Here is a 17,895-nt window from a genome sequence, read left to right as displayed (position 1 = left end):
CCAAATATGTGTTAAACCTCATGTTACGCAATGATAAAGGTTTGATTTATTTATTGAGAAATTCTAAATTTAGAGCAGGACCTTTTCTTATAATATACAGGTAACTGTCAAAATAAAGGAAACGTGTCTTAATGGGGCGCTGGGCCATAACGAGCCAGAAGCACCTTCACAATGCTCGTTGGAATATATTCTACAAGTGTAACTGGCCAAATAATGTAAACACTTGAGTAAATGAGGAGGAATACAAAGTATATTGAAGGCAGGTGCTTCCACACAGGTGTTGTTCCTGAGTTAATTAAGCAATTAACATCCCATCATGCTTAAACCGGGTGTACACTACACGATTTTGGCCCCGATCTAGCTCTCCCAGACAAGTTTTTGAGATCGGAAACTAAAATCCCCATGCGCAGCCGTCATCGACGCTCGTTTAATGTGAGCGGTTCAAGACACGCAATCAGAGGGGCTACCGATCTCGTCTTTGAGCAGTCCCAGACGTCCCGATATTTTCAAAACATTTTTAGATTTTATTCGCGCAGAATCTGCAGTGCTCGTGTAATGTGAGATGTCTAATGACACATTTTGAGAACGGAGATCAGCAATAGCTAATAAGGGCTCGCCAAATAAGCCAGTGAGATGCTGATGTTGTTTCGCGTCACCCAGAATGTGAAGACTTTCAAGCTATTAGTTTACGTTTGTACTTGCCTGTACAAGTCGTTACAGCTCTGAAGTTCACAAGCAATATTATTCAATTCAAAATGTTGGCTAGATATTTTAACTCTGTATGGGAAGTGTGAATGTCTGACGGAAAACGTTTATGAGGCTGCTTTAGGCCAGCTCCCTTTGTTATAGCGGCGTTAAATCTAATCACATGATTGTTTTCGTTAGACAACGTTGTATCGAGAGAATCCTCAAGACCAAGTGAAGAACCTTGTAATGTGTGGCCCCTGTCTGTGCCACATCGTTTAAGCCTGGGGGACATCATGACTTTCAAAATCCTAACATCGCTGAGCCTCTCACATTGAACGACCGTCTTTCTTTCCTGTAGTTTTTTCTCTTCGTTTTCCCAACGTAGTGGTGCGCACACCAAACGATATGGCACAGATGGTGGTCACAACCCTTACAACCACACAACCCTTAAAATATTGCAGTTAAATTGCAGTATATCTGCAGTATGATGTAAACACTGCGTCCAAAATGACAGTGGTTCTGCAGTTACAGTGCAGTATAACTGCAGTTACAGTACAGTATAACTGCAGTTCAAATTCACTACACGGCCGCTATTCGGCAATAATCTGCGTCCAAAGTAACACAGTCGACTGCATTTACTGCACTTTTACAGCAGTTTCAAAACATCAGTCTTTTTTTGTTAGTAAGGGACACTACAAGATTATTCAATGTGATTATATTTAAAGTAGCTACGAGCTGTGACTCAAAAGAAGACTCGTGAACGTCAAATCAGACATTCACGCTCTCCATACAGAGTTGACGTATCTAGCCAACATTTTGAATGGAAAAACATTGCTTGTGAACTTCAGAGCTGTAACTACCTGACACCTTGGCTTTGGTTAAAGGTAAGTACAAGGTCATACTACAGTAGTAGTAGTCATCCCTCCTGCTAGAGTCAACACATTCTGGGTGATGCGAAACAACGTCATCATCTCGCTGGTTTCTTCTCTGGGGAGCTCTCATTGGCTATTGCTGATCGCTGTTCTTTAAACTTGTCGTTGCGCGTCTCACACTACAAGAGCGTTGCAGATTTTGTGCTTAGAAAATATCGGGACATCTGGGACTGCTCAAAGTTGAGATCGGTAGTCCTCAGATTGCGTGTTTGATCCGCTCAAATTAAACGAGCGTCGGTGACTGCCGTGCGCCCAGAGTCGGCAATGGCATGGGGATTTTTTTCTCCGATCTCCAAAAATTGTCTGGGACTCTTTATTGGTGTGCGTACCACTACACTTGCAAGACAACAACAAAAAACGACTGGAAATAAGGTCGTTTAATGTGAGAGGCTCAGCGAGAACCAGTTTGGATTTTGAACGTAGTGTAATATACACCCGGCCTTAGGGTCATAAATGCTGGGCAGGCCATTATTTTGGCTACCATTGGGAAAGGTGGATACCTGGTCAGTTGTACAACTGAATGCCCTCAACTGAAATGTGTCTTCCGCTTTTAGCCCAACCCCTCTGAATCAGAGAGGTGCGGGGGCTGCCTTAATCGACATCCACGTCTTCGGCGCCATTGCTATAGGATGAATTAAATAATACATTAATTCATATTGTCGCGTACTCCCTGGTAGACCTGACAATATGTGGATTGAGCAGGCCAGAGCCTCAGCCATATTCACAAAGCATCTCAGAGTGCTGATATCAGATACGTTTTCCCTTTAAGATAATAATTAATAAGGTTATATGTACAGCCGGGATCTGATCCTAGATCAGCACTCCTACTCTGAGAAACGTTGTGATTACGGGTCCTGGTGTTTAAACAGTGGAGGAATGTGGTCTGAGTCTTAGGAAAATAAATCTGTGTTATGAATTCATGTGAGAGGCTGTGAGCCAGGGCTCTTGACTGTTGTCAAACTGTGCCACATGTAATGGTGTTAAAGTCTTGAGTAAGAAGATGAATTTACAGGGTTAAAATAGTGAAGAAGATTATGTAAACACTAAACATAGATTTTGTAAACACTGAACATAGATAAATCTAAAAAGTATTTACCAAAAATATGCTTTTCTGTTGCATGAGTGGGAAGCGGTATTTGGGGAAAATACATAGCTTTATTATGGTTTTCTAAAACCAAACAAACACATTTCAAATGGAAGAGATTTATTTACCCCAAGTCTCAACCAGGACCTCTCTCCATACCAAATGGCTGCACCCTGGACAGTTATGCAAGTTGGGAGTGTAGTTATCGGCCTGAGAGTGTGTCATCAAGGCTGTCATCAAGGCAAAGGGTGGCTACTTTGAAGAATCTCAAATATATATTGATTTGTTTAACACTTTTTTTGGTTACTACATGATTCCATATGTGTTATTTCATAGTTTTGATGTCTTCACTATTATTCTACAGTGTAGAAAACAGTAAAAATAAAGAACAACCCTTAAATGAGTAGGTGTTTCCAAACGTTTGACTGGCTGTGCCTGCCCTGTGTGTGTGTGTGGGTGGATGGGTGCCTACTTCCTCCTCTTCAATCTACCCACTAGTAACACAACAGTACACCTCCTGGGAGGAATGTGGCTGAGAATGGAGTCATCATTACAATACATTTATAACAGTGTTTACCTTTGATGTTATCACTTAGGTAATAGGCAGTCATAACACTTAGGTAATAGGCAGTCATAACACTTAAGTAATAAGCAGTCATATCACTTAGGTAATAGGCAGTCATATCACTTAGGTAATAGGCAGTCATAACACTTAGGTAATAGGCAGTCATAACACTTAGGTAATAGGAAGTCATATCACTTAGGTAATAGGCAGTCATATCACTTAGGTAATAGGCAGTCATATCACTTAGGTAATAGGCAGTCATATCACTTAGGTAATAGGCAGTCATATCACTTAGGTAATAGGCAGTCATATCACTTACGTCATTGGCAGTCATATCACTTAGGTAATAGGCAGTCATATCACTTACGTCATTGGCAGTCATGAAAGACTACCTCTTAGGAAAAACAATGTTCTACATTAGTCAAACATTCAAAGCCATTTTATTTTGTGATAGCATTTTATGGCATACTTTGTTTACGTCAAGGTCATGCTCAGATATTCATTTTAATATACACTGCATGTTTGAGATAGAAGATAAGCTATTAGCAAATAGCTATAGAACGAACTTGAATGCTTACTTACTATCTAGGCTTTATCTCTGTTGATCTTATGACAGAAACTGTTCTGGTGCCTCGTGGATCTAAATTCAACACTAAAATCAAACAGCAACTCTGATAACATTGTTTAATCTGGAACAGTAAGTACCTTCTCTATTTCTGACATTACCAGCAGTACTGAGTCATGCTGCAGTGCTGTGCTCACAGTGTTTGACTATCAATCAAATCAAAAAGAATATTAAATGCTTACTTACAAGCCCTTAATGCAGGGAAACTCAAATCAGTTTTACCTCATTTCTATCAGCATGTTAAATGTTCAACCAGGGGGAAAACAATTCTAGACCACCTTTACTCCTTAAACAGAGAAGCGTACAAAGCTCTCACTCACCCTCCATTTGGCAAATCTGACCATATTTCTATCCTCCTGATTCCTGCTTACAAGCAAAAAATTACAGCAGGAAGCACCAGTGACTCAGCCTATAAACAAGTGGTCAGATGAAGCAGATGGTAAACTACAGGACTGTTTCGCTATCACAGACTGGTATATGTTCCGGCATTCTTCCGATGGCATTGAGTAGTACACCACATCAGTCACTGGCTTCATCAATAAGTGCATCGATGACGTCGTCCCCACAGTGACTGTACTTACATACCCCAACCACATGAAACATCTGCACTGAGCTAAAGGGTAGAGCTGCCGCTTTCAAGAAGCAGGATTCTAACCCGGAAGGTTGTAAGAAATCCCGCTATGCTCTCTGACGAACCATGAACAGGCAAAGCATCAATACAGGACTAAGATCGAATCGTACTACACCGGCTCTGACGCTCGTCGGATGCGTCAGGGCTTGCAACTGTTACAGACTATAAAGGGAAGCACAGCTGAGAGCTGCCCAGTGACACAAGCCTATCAGACAAGCTAAATCACTTCTATGCTCGCTTCGAGACAAGTAACACTGAAACATGCATGAGAGCATAAGCTGTTCTGGAAGTTTGTTTGATCACGCTCTCCGCAGCCGTCATGGCTCACATCAACACCATTATCCCAGAAACCCTTGACCCACTCCAATTTGCATACCGCACCAACAGATCCACAGATGATGCAATCTTTATTGCACTCCACACTGCCCTTTCCCACCTGGACAAAAGGAACACTTATGTGAGAATGCTATTCATTGACTACAGCTCAGTGTTCAACACCATAGTGCCCTCAAAGCTCATCACTAAGCTAAGGACCCTGGGACTAAACACCTCCCTCTGCAACTGGATCCTGGATTTCCTGACAGGCCGCCCCCAGGTGGTAAGGGTAGGTAATAAGACATCTGCCATGCTCATCCTCAACACGGGGGCCACTCAGGGGTGTGTGCTCAGTCCCCTCCTGTACTCCCTGTTCACTCATGACTGCACGGCCAGGCACAACTCCAACACCATCATTAAGTTTGCTGATGACACAACAGTGGTAGGCCTGATCATCGACAACAATGAGACAGCCTATAGGGAGGAGGTCAGAGACCTGACCGTGTGGTGCAAGGACAACTACCTCTCCCTCAACGTGATCAAGACAAAGGAGATGATTGTGGACTACATGAAAAGGAGGACCGAGCACGCTCCCATGCTCATTGACGGGGCTGTAGTGGAGCAGGTTGAGAGCTTCAAGTTCCTTGGCGTCCACATCACCAACAAACTAACATGGTCCAAGCACCCCAAGACAGTGGTGAAGATGGCACGAGAAAACCTATTCCTCCCCAGGAGACTGAAAAGATTTGGCATGGCTCCTTAGATCCTCAAAAGGTTTTACAGCTGCACCATTGGTTGCATCCCTGCCTGGAATGGCAACTACTCGGCCTCCGACCACAAGGCACTACAGAGGGTAGTGCGTACGTCCCAGTACATCACCGGGGCCAAGCTTCCTGCCATCCAGGACCTCTATACCAGGCGGTGTGACTATGACTAGGGTGGCTGGAGTCTTTGATCATTTTTAGGGCCTTCCTCTGACACCGCCTGGTATAGAGGTCCAGGATGCGAAGGTTCACCTTTCAACATGACAATGACCCTAAGCACACAGCCAAGACAACGCAAGAGTGGCTTCGGGACAATCTCTGAATGTCCTTGAGTGGCCCAACCAGAGCCCAGACTTGAACCCGATCTAACATCTCTGGAGAGAACTGAAAATAGCTGTACAGCAACGCTCCAAATCCAACCTGACAGACCTTGATAGGATCTACAGAGAAGAATGGGAGAAACACCACAAATTCAGGTATGCCAAGCTTGTAGCGTCATACCCACTCTTGCGTTTTTTTATTGACTTTACGTTTGTTTATGTGTAACTCTGTGTTGTTGTTTTTGTCGCACTGCTTTGCTTTATCTTGGCCAGGTCGCAGTTGTAAATGAGAACTTGTTCTCAACTGGCTTACCTGGTTAAATAAAGGTGTTCTCAACTGGCCTACCTGGTTAAATAAAGGTGTTCTCAACTGGACTACCTGGTTAAATAAAGGTGAAATAAAAAAAGATTAATAAAAAAATACCAAAGAAGACTCGACGCTTTTCAATTAATTTGCGAAAAATGTCTGAAAACCAGTTTTTGCTTTGTCATAATGGGGTATTGTGATGTCATAATGGGGTATTGTGATGTCATAATGGGGTATTGTGTGTAGATTGATGAGGGGGAAAAAACTATGTAATCAATTTTAGAATAAGTCTGTTACGTAACAAAATGTGGAAAATGTCAAGGGGTCTGAATACTTTTCGAATGCACCGTATGTGTGACCCGACCCTTTTTAAAATCGTAGTTGACTACCCCTGGTCTATGGATTACACCTCCTGTCCTGTCCTGTACTGTCCTGTTCTGTCAGATGGTGGTATTAGTGGTGCCACTCTAAGTGGTTTTAATGTTCCTCTATACTTAGCCTGTTCTCTGCTCGTACACCTCCTATTGACAGTCACTAGGGGATCACAGAGTCCAGGGGAACCAGAATACCTACTCAGCCATCTAAGAGACAGAAGGAGTATTTTTAGGATGACTAGATGGGTATAGGAATGCACTGTAGGCTTGTAGCCAGCACAAACTGATCTGGAACCAGGCTAGGAGGCTCATGGAAACTAAGGTTTAATTCCACCTCAATCCCCTTTTTTATTAGCTAGGAGTCCTGTCTGACTGGGAACCAACAGTAGGAAAGGAAGAGCTGTTGGCAATGGCCTCGGGTAGATTAAGTAAGGTAGGACTGAGAGTTCGGTGTGTGTGTGGTGTCTTGTGTGCAGGTGTGTTAAACATATGGTCTGCGGCTCTAGCTAGCATATAGTTGCCAAGGACAAGACTGAGACAGACAGAGAGACAGAGGGGGAGAGGAGAGATTGTTCAGGTTGGACAGTTTGGACACCCCCACTTTCTACATAATGTCCATTAGACATGATGGTGATCTCCAATGCCTAAAACCTCCCCCTGTCTGTCTGGTCTGGTATGTTCAGTAATAATAACCCAGTAGCAACGTAACGTCAGGGACACGCAGGACCATCACTCAGACAGCGACGCGCAGGACCATCACTCAGACGGCGACGCGCAGGACCATCACTCAGACGGCGACGCGCAGGACCATCACTCAGACGGCGACGCGCAGGACCATCACTCAGACGGCGACGCGCAGGACCATCACTCAGACAGAGAAACAGAGGCTGAGGGAAAGAGGCAGAGCTAGAGACTAAGAGCTGACCATGGAGAAGGACAGACAGGGAACCACGACATATAGAAAAGCACAACATGGATGTGGGCATGGGCATGGGCACGGGATGGAGCAGGCAAGTTACCTATTCTTTATGAAGTTGTTTAACATAAGTATTCTCTATGCAGACCTGTAAACAGCGTTTATATAGTGTTTTCGTCCAGAATATGTCTCTGCTCTGTAATCGGATACCTACTATATAAGACGTTTAGATATTAAGATTTTACTGAGTTACAGTTCAAGGAAATCAGTCAATTTAAATCAATTCATGATGTCCTAATCTACGGATTTCACATGACTGGGCAGGGGTAAAGCCATGGGTGGCCAACCAGGCCCACCTACTGGGGAGTCAGGCCCAGCCAATCAGAATGAGTTTTCCCCCACAAAAGGGCTATGTGGGGCCTGCAGATGAAGAAACCGAATGTGGAGGTCCTGGGTCCTTTGCATATTCAATCCTGTCTCTAATTACAACACTGCCCCTTTAAGGCTCTCTTGGAGGATGGTTGGCCGTCCTTGGTAGCCTGTAAAATATTGCAACTTTACAATTACAATACTTTTTATGTCTTTATAAAATATGTCGAGGGCAGTTCAAAACAAACAGTTGTGGGACTACAGAACTCATATGATCACTGCACACACACACACACACACACACACACACACACACACACACACACACATATATATATATGTATGTATTTTTTTTTAAAGCAATGTTTCAAATGTTGATACAGTTTGCTATTATTTATTTATTATGAAGAAATCAATGTGCACATGGCTGTAGGCTACGAGTGAATGGCTGTAGGCTACGAGGGAATGGCTGTAGGCTACGAGTGAATGGCTGTAGGCTACGAGTGAATGGCTGTAGGCTACGAGTGAATGGCTGTAGGCTACGAGTGAATGGCTGTAGGCTACGAGTGAATGGCTGTAGGCTACGAGTGAATGGCTGTAGGCTACGAGTGAATGGCTGTAGGCTACGAGTGAATGGCTGTAGGCTACGAGTGAATGGCTGTAGGCTACGAGGGAATGGCTGTAGGCTACGAGTGAATGGCTGTAGGCTACGAGTGAATGGCTGTAGGCTACGAGTGAATGGCTGTAGGCTACGAGTGAATGGCTGTAGGCTACGAGGGAATGGCTGTAGGCTACGAGGGAATGGCTGTAGGCTACGAGTGAATGGCTGTAGGCTACGAGTGAATGGCTGTAGGCTACGAGTGAATGGCTGTAGGCTACGAGTGAATGGCTGTAGGCTACGAGTGAATGGCTGTAGGCTACTGGCTGTAGGCTACGAGTGAATGGCTGTAGGCTACGAGTGAATGGCTGTAGGCTACGAGTGAATGGCTGTAGGCTACGAGGGAATGGCTGTAGGCTACGAAGGAATGGCTGTAGGCTACGAGGGAATGGCTGTAGGCTACGAAGGAATGGCTGTAGGCTACGAGGGAATGGCTGTAGGCTACGAGAGGAAAACACCTTTCTCAAAAGCGCACCTCACAGCTAGCGGTTTCATGAGACAGAGATGAACACGTCCATGAGAAATGAAGAAAGAGGGAAGATCTGAAGATGCATCAATAGGCTACTAATCCTATTCCTAATATGACTAGGAGTATGCCTTTTGGCTACTGGACAATAAAATCCAGATGGGATGGCGTATCGCAGCAGCATGCTGCGGTAGCCATGCTGGTTAAGTGTGCCATATTAAGCGTTTATAAAATAATTCCCTCAACATTTCTGTGGTCGTTTTTTTTTGTCTACTTTGTAACAAGGTAAGACATGCTTCATAAAATGACATTAAAACGTCCAGGTGGTTAAACTATTACGTTCATGAGTTGAAATAGTTTCAAAATGCTGACCGCCTCCACACAGATTGGAGGTGGGTGATATGCGGTGCTAAACAGCCACTGTCCTTCACTCTCCGGGTCCTGTGACCATTTTGATTTGAACGGACTGTGCCTTAGCCTCGAATACGTCGACAGAGTCAAGCCTTTTGACCAGGGATCAACAACTAGATTCAGCCCATGTCATGACTTCATGTTGGGAAAAGCAGGACATTTGAAATGGACTCCATCTAGCAGTGAGTTGATTAGGTTATATTGCATCTATCTCTGGAACTTGCGCTGAATTCTTCAAAGTGAAGCCTACATGTTCTAGATGCAAAGCAAACACCAAATAGTTTTCCACTAAAATGTGAGACAGAGCACACTGCAGGCCAGTAAGGCCACACACCTAGTTGCCAAAACAGCGACATGCTGATTTCTCCACTTCATGCTGTTTTTATTTTTTTTTAAAAACAGTTTGTTTGTTACTCTGGCTCTCACTGATTTCTTAATCTGAGGTTATGAAAGGTCAATGGATAGTCTACTACCCACTGGGCACAGACGTCAGTTCAACGTGTAGTTGGTTGAGTTGTCAACTAACTTGAATTCAATGTGAAATCAGTCCGTATCTAAATAATGTGTGAAATGCTTGATAGTGTATGTTATGTAAACAGAGAGGTCTACTTTCTTGGGGACCTGAATATTGACTTGTTTCATCAAGCTGTCCATAACCAGTGCCTGTAATCAATCTGGTTCAAGTTATTAATCAACCTACTAGGGTGTTTTCAAACACTACAGGAACAAGATCATTCACATGTATCGATCACATTTTTACTAATACTGTAGAACTTTGTTCTAAAGCTGTATCCATACCCATTGGATGAAGTGATCACAATATAGTGGCTATAAGGAAAGCCAAAGTTCCAAAATCTGAAATATTTTATAAGAAATCATACAAAAGATTTGCCTGTGACTCTTATGTGGATGATGTTAAACACATTTGTTGTTCTCATGTGATTAATAAGGAGCATCCAGACTTTACACTTGAATTTATGAAATTGCTTCTTCCAATTATTGATAAACATGCACCTGTTAAGTAACTGACTGTTAGAACTGTCAAGGCTCCATGGATTGATGAGGAATTGAAAAACTGTATGGTTGAAAGAGATGGGGCAAAAGGAGTGGCTAATAAGTCTGGCTGCACATCTGACTGGCTTACTTAATGCAAATTGAGAAATGATGTGACTAAACTCAACACAAAGAAGAAACTGTATTATGAAGCCAAGATCAATGATGCAAAGAATGATGGGAAAAAAAACCTTGGATGGAATTATGGGCAGAAAGACATTCAACTCCATCTTTCATCCGATGGCTTATTCATCACAAAACCCTTTGACGTTGCCAGTCATTTTGATGATTACTTCATTGGCAAAGTGGGCAAACTTATGCAGGCAATGCCAGTTTAGTTTGTCTTATCTTGATTATTGTCCAGTCAAATGGTCTAGTGCTGAAAGGAAAGACCTAGTTAAGCTGCAGCTGGCCCAAAACAGAGCGGCACGTCTTGCTCTTCATTGTAATCAGAGGACTGATTATAAATACTATACATGCCAGTCTCTCTTGGCTAGGAGTTGAGGAGTGACTGACTACATCACTTCTTCTTTTTATAAGATACATTCATGTGTTGAAAATTCCAAATTGTCTGCATAGTCAACTTACACACAGCTCTGTCACACACACTTACCCCACCAGACATGCCACCAGTGGTCTTTTCACAGTCCCCAAATCCAGATCAAATCCAAGAAAGTGTACAGTATTATATAGACTCAACTCCCTTCCATCTCATATTGCTGAAAGGAACAGCAAACCTGGTTTCAAAAACAGATAAAGCAACACCTCACGTCACAACGCCTCTCCCCTATTTGACCTAGATAGTTTGTGTGTACTGTTGTATTGATAAATAGGCTATTTGTTCATTTTTATAACTTGATATATTCTGTCCTTGAGCTGTTCTTGTCTATTAGTGTTCTGTATTATGTTTCATGTTTTGTGTTCTGTTACCCCAGGAAGAGTAGCTGCTGCTTTCACAAACAGCTAATGAGGATCCTAATAAAATTCCAAAACAATTTCCCAATGCCATTGGAGTGAAAGAAAATAGGAAATGCCCTTAAATGGATAACTTTTTTGCAAATCCAATAAGTTATCCACGTTGATTCAAAGTCATCATATTCATTTTTGGGGTTGAAATGAAGTGGAAACAACTTTGATTCAACCAGTTTTGGCCCAGTGGGTAGCGTCTACTCTTCAAACTACTAACTAGGTACATAGCTAACTAACCAACTCTACTACTGACTAGGTGTATAACTAACTAACTCTACATATCAGGCCATCTTTAAGACAGTTCCTGTCATGGTTGTAAGTGTCAACGCATGACATTTGTTTCTGTGTTTTGGGTTTGGCCTCTATAAAATATTGTCACTAACAATACTGGTTTTTGACTTGTGTACCTTTTAAAAAAAAAAATATTGTCAATATAAAGTATGGATGACCATGCAATGACTATGTGTGCTTATCATACGTGAATGAAACCAAAAATAGCCAAGTCACTGTTGTTAGTCTGCCTCCATGTTGTCTGTGAGCCATCCCTTGCGTGTTGTGTCAACACGTCTGCTCCACACGTGTCGTTTTCAGTCCAAACACAACCTATGGACATCTAAAATATAGCAACAGAACATCCAGGAAGCTGACAATGCAGGAATGGATGGCCAGGGAGGTTGTTTCTGTCCCTCTCCTCGTCCCATACCTGGGCTCGAACCAGGGACCATCTGCACACGTCAACAACTGACACCCTCAAAGCATCGTTACCCATCGCTCCACAAAAGCCTCCACAAAAGCCCTTGCAGACCAAGGGAAACAACTACTTCAAGGTTTCGGAGCGAGTGACATCACCGATTTGAAACGCTATTAGCGCGCACCACCGCTAACTAGCTAGCCGTTTCACATGGTTACGTCCTTCTCTTCAACGTTGTGTTGAGTTGCATGAGTTAAATGAAGAAGGAATGTCTGCAACTCTTGCAGAGGGACAAATCTATAGACATCACACAGACACACACACACCCAGACACGCCGGCACGCCCCCACACGCGCGCAAACATACACACACACACACGCAGGCACGTACACACACAGATACAGACACTGGTGGACACTGGACACTGTGGCGCTGTGGAAGTGTCATTGAGGAGTGAGGACACTGGACATTGTGGCCCAGTGGAAGTGTCATTGAGGAGTGAGGACACTGGACATTGTGGCCCTGTGGAAGTGTCATTGAGGAGTGAGGACACTGGACATTGTGGCCCTGTGGAAGTGTCATTGAGGAGTGAGGACACTGGACATTGTGGCCCTGTGGAAGTGTCATTGAGGAGTGAGGACACTGGACATTGTGGCCCAGTGGAAGTGTCATTGAGAAGTGAGGACACTGGACATTGTGGCCCAGTGGAAGTGTCATTGAGGAGTGAGGACACTGGACATTGTGGCCCAGTGGAAGTGTCATTGAGGAGTGAGGACACTGGACATTGTGGCCCAGTGGAAGTGTCATTGAGAAGTGAGGACACTGGACATTGTGGCCCAGTGGAAGTGTCACTGAGGAGTGAGGACACTGGACATTGTGGCCCTGTGGAAGTGCCATTGAGGAGTGAGGACACTGGACATTGTGGCCCAGTGGAAGTGTCATTGAGGAGTGAGGACACTGGACATTGTGGCCCTGTGGAAGTGTCATTGAGGAGTGAGGACACTGGACATTGTGGCCCAGTGGAAGTGTCATTGAGGAGTGAGGACACTGGACATTGTGGCCCTGTGGAAGTGTCATTGAGGAGTGAGGACACTGGACATTGTGGCTCAGTGGAAGTGTCATTGAGGAGTGAGGACACTGGACATTGTGGCCCTGTGGAAGTGTCATTGAGGAGTGAGGACACTGGACATTGTGGCCCTGTGGAAGTGTCATTGAGGAGTGAGGACACTGGACATTGTGGCCCTGTGGAAGTGTCATTGAGGAGTGAGGACACTGGACATTGTGGCCCAGTGGAAGTGTCATTGAGAAGTGAGGACACTGGACATTGTGGCCCAGTGGAAGTGTCATTGAGGAGTGAGGACACTGGACATTGTGGCCCAGTGGAAGTGTCATTGAGGAGTGAGGACACTGGACATTGTGGCCCAGTGGAAGTGTCATTGAGAAGTGAGGACACTGGACATTGTGGCCCAGTGGAAGTGTCACTGAGGAGTGAGGACACTGGACATTGTGGCCCTGTGGAAGTGCCATTGAGGAGTGAGGACACTGGACATTGTGGCCCAGTGGAAGTGTCATTGAGGAGTGAGGACACTGGACATTGTGGCCCTGTGGAAGTGTCATTGAGGAGTGAGGACACTGGACATTGTGGCCCAGTGGAAGTGTCATTGAGGAGTGAGGACACTGGACATTGTGGCCCTGTGGAAGTGTCATTGAGGAGTGAGGACACTGGACATTGTGGCTCAGTGGAAGTGTCATTGAGGAGTGAGGACACTGGACATTGTGGCCCTGTGGAAGTGTCATTGAGGAGTGAGGACACTGGACATTGTGGCCCTGTGGAAGTGTCATTGAGGAGTGAGGACACTGGACATTGTGGCCCTGTGGAAGTGTCATTGAGGGGTGAAGACATTGTGGCCCTGTGGAAGTGTCATTGAGGGGTGAAGACATTGTGGCCCTGTGGAAGTGTCATTGAGGGGTGAGGACACTGTCTGTTAATGAAACCTAATGATGTGAAATGACCACAGGGAAACAGAGCTATGATATGGATACATCACTGGTACATTATTGTCTTAATAAGGCTGAGTTGTTAGCTGGACCCTGTGTGTGTGTGTGTGTGTGTGGGTGTGGTGTCAGGTTGGGGTATCGTGACAACAACTAAAATAAGAGGCTATACACACAAGTGGACAATACAGATCTATTCTGTTACCGGGGTCTACTTTGGGTCCGGTAAAGTAGTCCCTGTTTATTATCCTGGTGCAACCAGCCTGATCGCTAGATATCATACTTCTCTTTTTCTGAGGATATCAGTGGGGCCGTCACTACAAGGTAAATCAGTCTGTTCTCACTACAAGGTAAATCAGTCTGTTCTCACTACAAGGTAAATCAGTCTGTTCTCACTACAAGGTAAATCAGTTTGTTCTCACTACACAGTAAATCGGTCTGTTCTCACTACAAGGTAAATCAGTCTGTTCCCACTACAAGGTAAATCGGTCTGTTCTCACTACAAGGTAAATCAGTCTGTTCTCACTACAAGGTAAATCAGTCTGTTCTCACTACAAGGTAAATCAGTTTGTTCTCACTACACAGTAAATCGGTCTGTTCTCACTACAAGGTAAATTGGTCTGTTCTCACTCTATAAGCTTTCACAGGTCGCTCCACAGAGCTGTACCTCCAACACCATGGCTGTCTCAGTTGCCCTCATTGACCCAGTTAAAACTCTCCCTTAATCTCTTTAATGTCCAACACCTGTGTTTCTTTCAGGATGAGCGTCTTTCTATCTGCCCACACTGATCGTGTGTGTGTGTGTGTGTGTGTGTGTGTGTGTGTGTGTGTGTGTGTGTGTGTGTGTGTGTGTGTGTGTGTGTGTGTGTGTGTGTGTGTGTGTGTGTGTGTGTGTGTGTGTGTGTGTGTGTGTGTGTGTGTGTGTGTGTGTGTGTGTGTGTACGTGTACGTGTGTACTTCCAAGAAGAAGCGTGTTAGTCCAGACTGACCTCGTAACAGCAAAACAGAGCATCTCTACATAGTAGTTAGAGGATTAATCAAATATATTTATTTTCTAATCCACTCAATTTTGAATTTATTTAATATATTTTACCTTTATTTAACTAGGCAAGTCAGTTAAGAACAAATTCTTATTTTCAATGACGGCCTAGGAACAGTGGGTTAACTGCCTCGTTCAGGGGCAGAACGACAGATTTGTACCTTGTCAGCTCAGGGATTCAAACATGCAATCTTTTGGTTACTAGCCCAACGCTCTAACCACTAGGCTACCCTGCCACCTCTACACTCTAACCACTAGGCTACTTGCCACCCCTACACTCTAACCACTAGGCTACCCTGCCACCTCTACACTCTAACCACTAGGCTACCTGCCACCCCTACACTCTAACCATTAGGCTACCCTGCCACCTCTACACTCTAACCACTAGGCTACCTGCCGCCCCTACACTCTAACCACTAGGCTACCTGCCGCCCCTACACTCTAACCACTAGGCTACCTGCCGCCCCTACACTCTAACCACTAGGCTACCTGCCGCCCCTACACTCTAACCACTAGGCTACCTGCCGCCCCTACACTCTACCCACTAGGCTACCTGCCGTCCCTACACTCTAACCACTAGGCTACCTGCCGTCCCTACACTCTAACCACTAGGCTACCTGCCGCCCCTACACTCTAACCACTAGGCTACCTGCCGTCCCTACACTCTAACCACTAGGCTACCTGCCGCCCCTACACTCTAACCACTAGGCTACCTGCCGCCCCTACACTCTACCCACTAGGCTACCTGCCGTCCCTACACTCTAACCACTAGGCTACCTGCCGCCCCTACACTCTAACCACTAGGCTACCTGCCGCCCCTACACTCTACCCACTAGGCTACCTGCCGTCCCTACACTCTAACCACTAGGCTACCTGCCGCCCCTACACTCTAACCACTAGGCTACCTGCCACCCCTACACTCTAACCATTAGGCTACCCTGCCACCTCTACACTCTACCCACTAGGCTACCTGCCGTCCCTACACTCTAACCACTAGGCTACCTGCCGCCCCTACACTCTAACCACTAGGCTACCCTGCCACCCCTACACTCTAACCACTAGGCTACCCTGCCACCTCTACACTCTAACCACTAGACTACCTGCCGCCCCTACACTCTAACCACTAGGCTACCTGCCGTCCCTACACTCTAACCACTAGGCTACCCTGCCACCTCTACACTCTAACCACTAGACTACCTGCCGCCCCTACACTCTAACCACTAGACTACCTGCCGCCCCTACACTCTAACCACTAGGCTACCCTGCCACCTCTACACTCTAACCACTAGACTACCTGCCGCCCCTACACTCTAACCACTAGGCTACCTGCCGTCCCTACACTCTAACCACTAGGCTACCCTGCCGCCTCTACACTCTAACCACTAGACTACCTGCCGCCCCTACACTCTAACCACTAGGCTACCTGCCGTCCCTACACTCTAACCACTAGGCTACCCTGCCACCTCTACACTCTAACCACTAGACTACCTGCCGCCCCTACACTCTAACCACTAGACTACCTGCCGCCCCTACACTCTAACCACTAGGCTACCCTGCCACCTCTACACTCTAACCACTAGACTACCTGCCGCCCCTACACTCTAACCACTAGGCTACCTGCCGTCCCTACACTCTAACCACTAGGCTACCCTGCCGCCTCTACACTCTAACCACTAGACTACCTGCCGCCCCTACACTCTAACCACTAGGCTACCCTGCCACCTCTACACTCTAACCACTAGACTACCTGCCACCTCTACACTCTAACCACTAGACTACCTGCCGCCCCTACACTCTAACCACTAGGCTACCCTGCCACCCCAATGGGGTTGGTTTACCATTCACTTTGATAACAACTTTATATACACTGGCTCCAGGTCATCTATAAGTCTTTGCTAGGTAAAGCTCCGCCTTATCTCAGCTCACTGGTCACCATAACAACACCCACCCGTAGCACGCGCTCCTGCAGGTATATTTCACTGGTCAAAGCCAACACCTCCTTTGGTCACCTTTCCTTACAGTTCTCTGCTGCCAATGACTGGAACAAATTGCAAAAATCGCTGAAGTTGGAGACATATCTCCCTCACTAACTTTAAGCATCTGAGCAGCTTACCGATCGCTGCAGCTGTACATAGTCCATCTGTTATTTACTTTTCTGCTCTTTTGCCCACCAGTATCTCTACTTGCACATCATCATCTGCACATCTATCACCCCAGTGCTAAATTGTAATTACTTCGCTACTATTGGCCTATTTATTGCCTTACCTCTTTACTCCATTTGCACACACTGTATATAGATTTCTCAATTGTATTATTGATTGTACGTTTGTTTATTCCATGTGTAACTCTGTGTTGTTTTTGCCGCACAGCTTTGCTTTATCTTGGCCAGGTTGCAGTTGTAAATGAGAACTTGTTCTCAACTGGCCTACCTGGTTAAATAAAGGTGTTCTCAACTTACCTACCTGGTTAAATAAAGGTGTTCTCAACTGGCCTACCTGGTTAAATAAAGGTGTTCTCAACTTACCTACCTGATTAAATAAAGGTGTTCTCAACTGGCCTACCTGGTTAAATAAAGGTGTTCTCAACTGGCCTACCTGGTTAAATAAAGGTGTTCTCAACTTACCTACCTGATTAAATAAAGGTGTTCTCAACTTACCTACCTGGTTAAATAAAGGTGTTCTCAACTGGCCTACCTGGTTAAATAAAGGTGTTCTCAACTGGCCT

The 17,895-nt window shown here is 45.1% G+C and overlaps 1 protein-coding gene across 2 annotated transcripts in view; it reads left to right on the top strand.

Annotated features, from left to right (window-relative positions):
* LOC139368988 (S-adenosylhomocysteine hydrolase-like protein 1) overlaps nucleotides 1-17,895 on the top strand; it is a 53,393-nt gene that overhangs the window by 718 nt on the left and 34,780 nt on the right. The window lies entirely within an intron of this gene.

Source organism: Oncorhynchus clarkii, chromosome 16 (genome assembly GCF_045791955.1).
Source record: "Oncorhynchus clarkii lewisi isolate Uvic-CL-2024 chromosome 16, UVic_Ocla_1.0, whole genome shotgun sequence".
Taxonomy (NCBI): Eukaryota; Metazoa; Chordata; class Actinopteri; order Salmoniformes; family Salmonidae; genus Oncorhynchus; species Oncorhynchus clarkii.
Note: the sequence above shows the minus strand (reverse complement) of the source record. Positions and strands in the feature narration are given on the sequence as shown.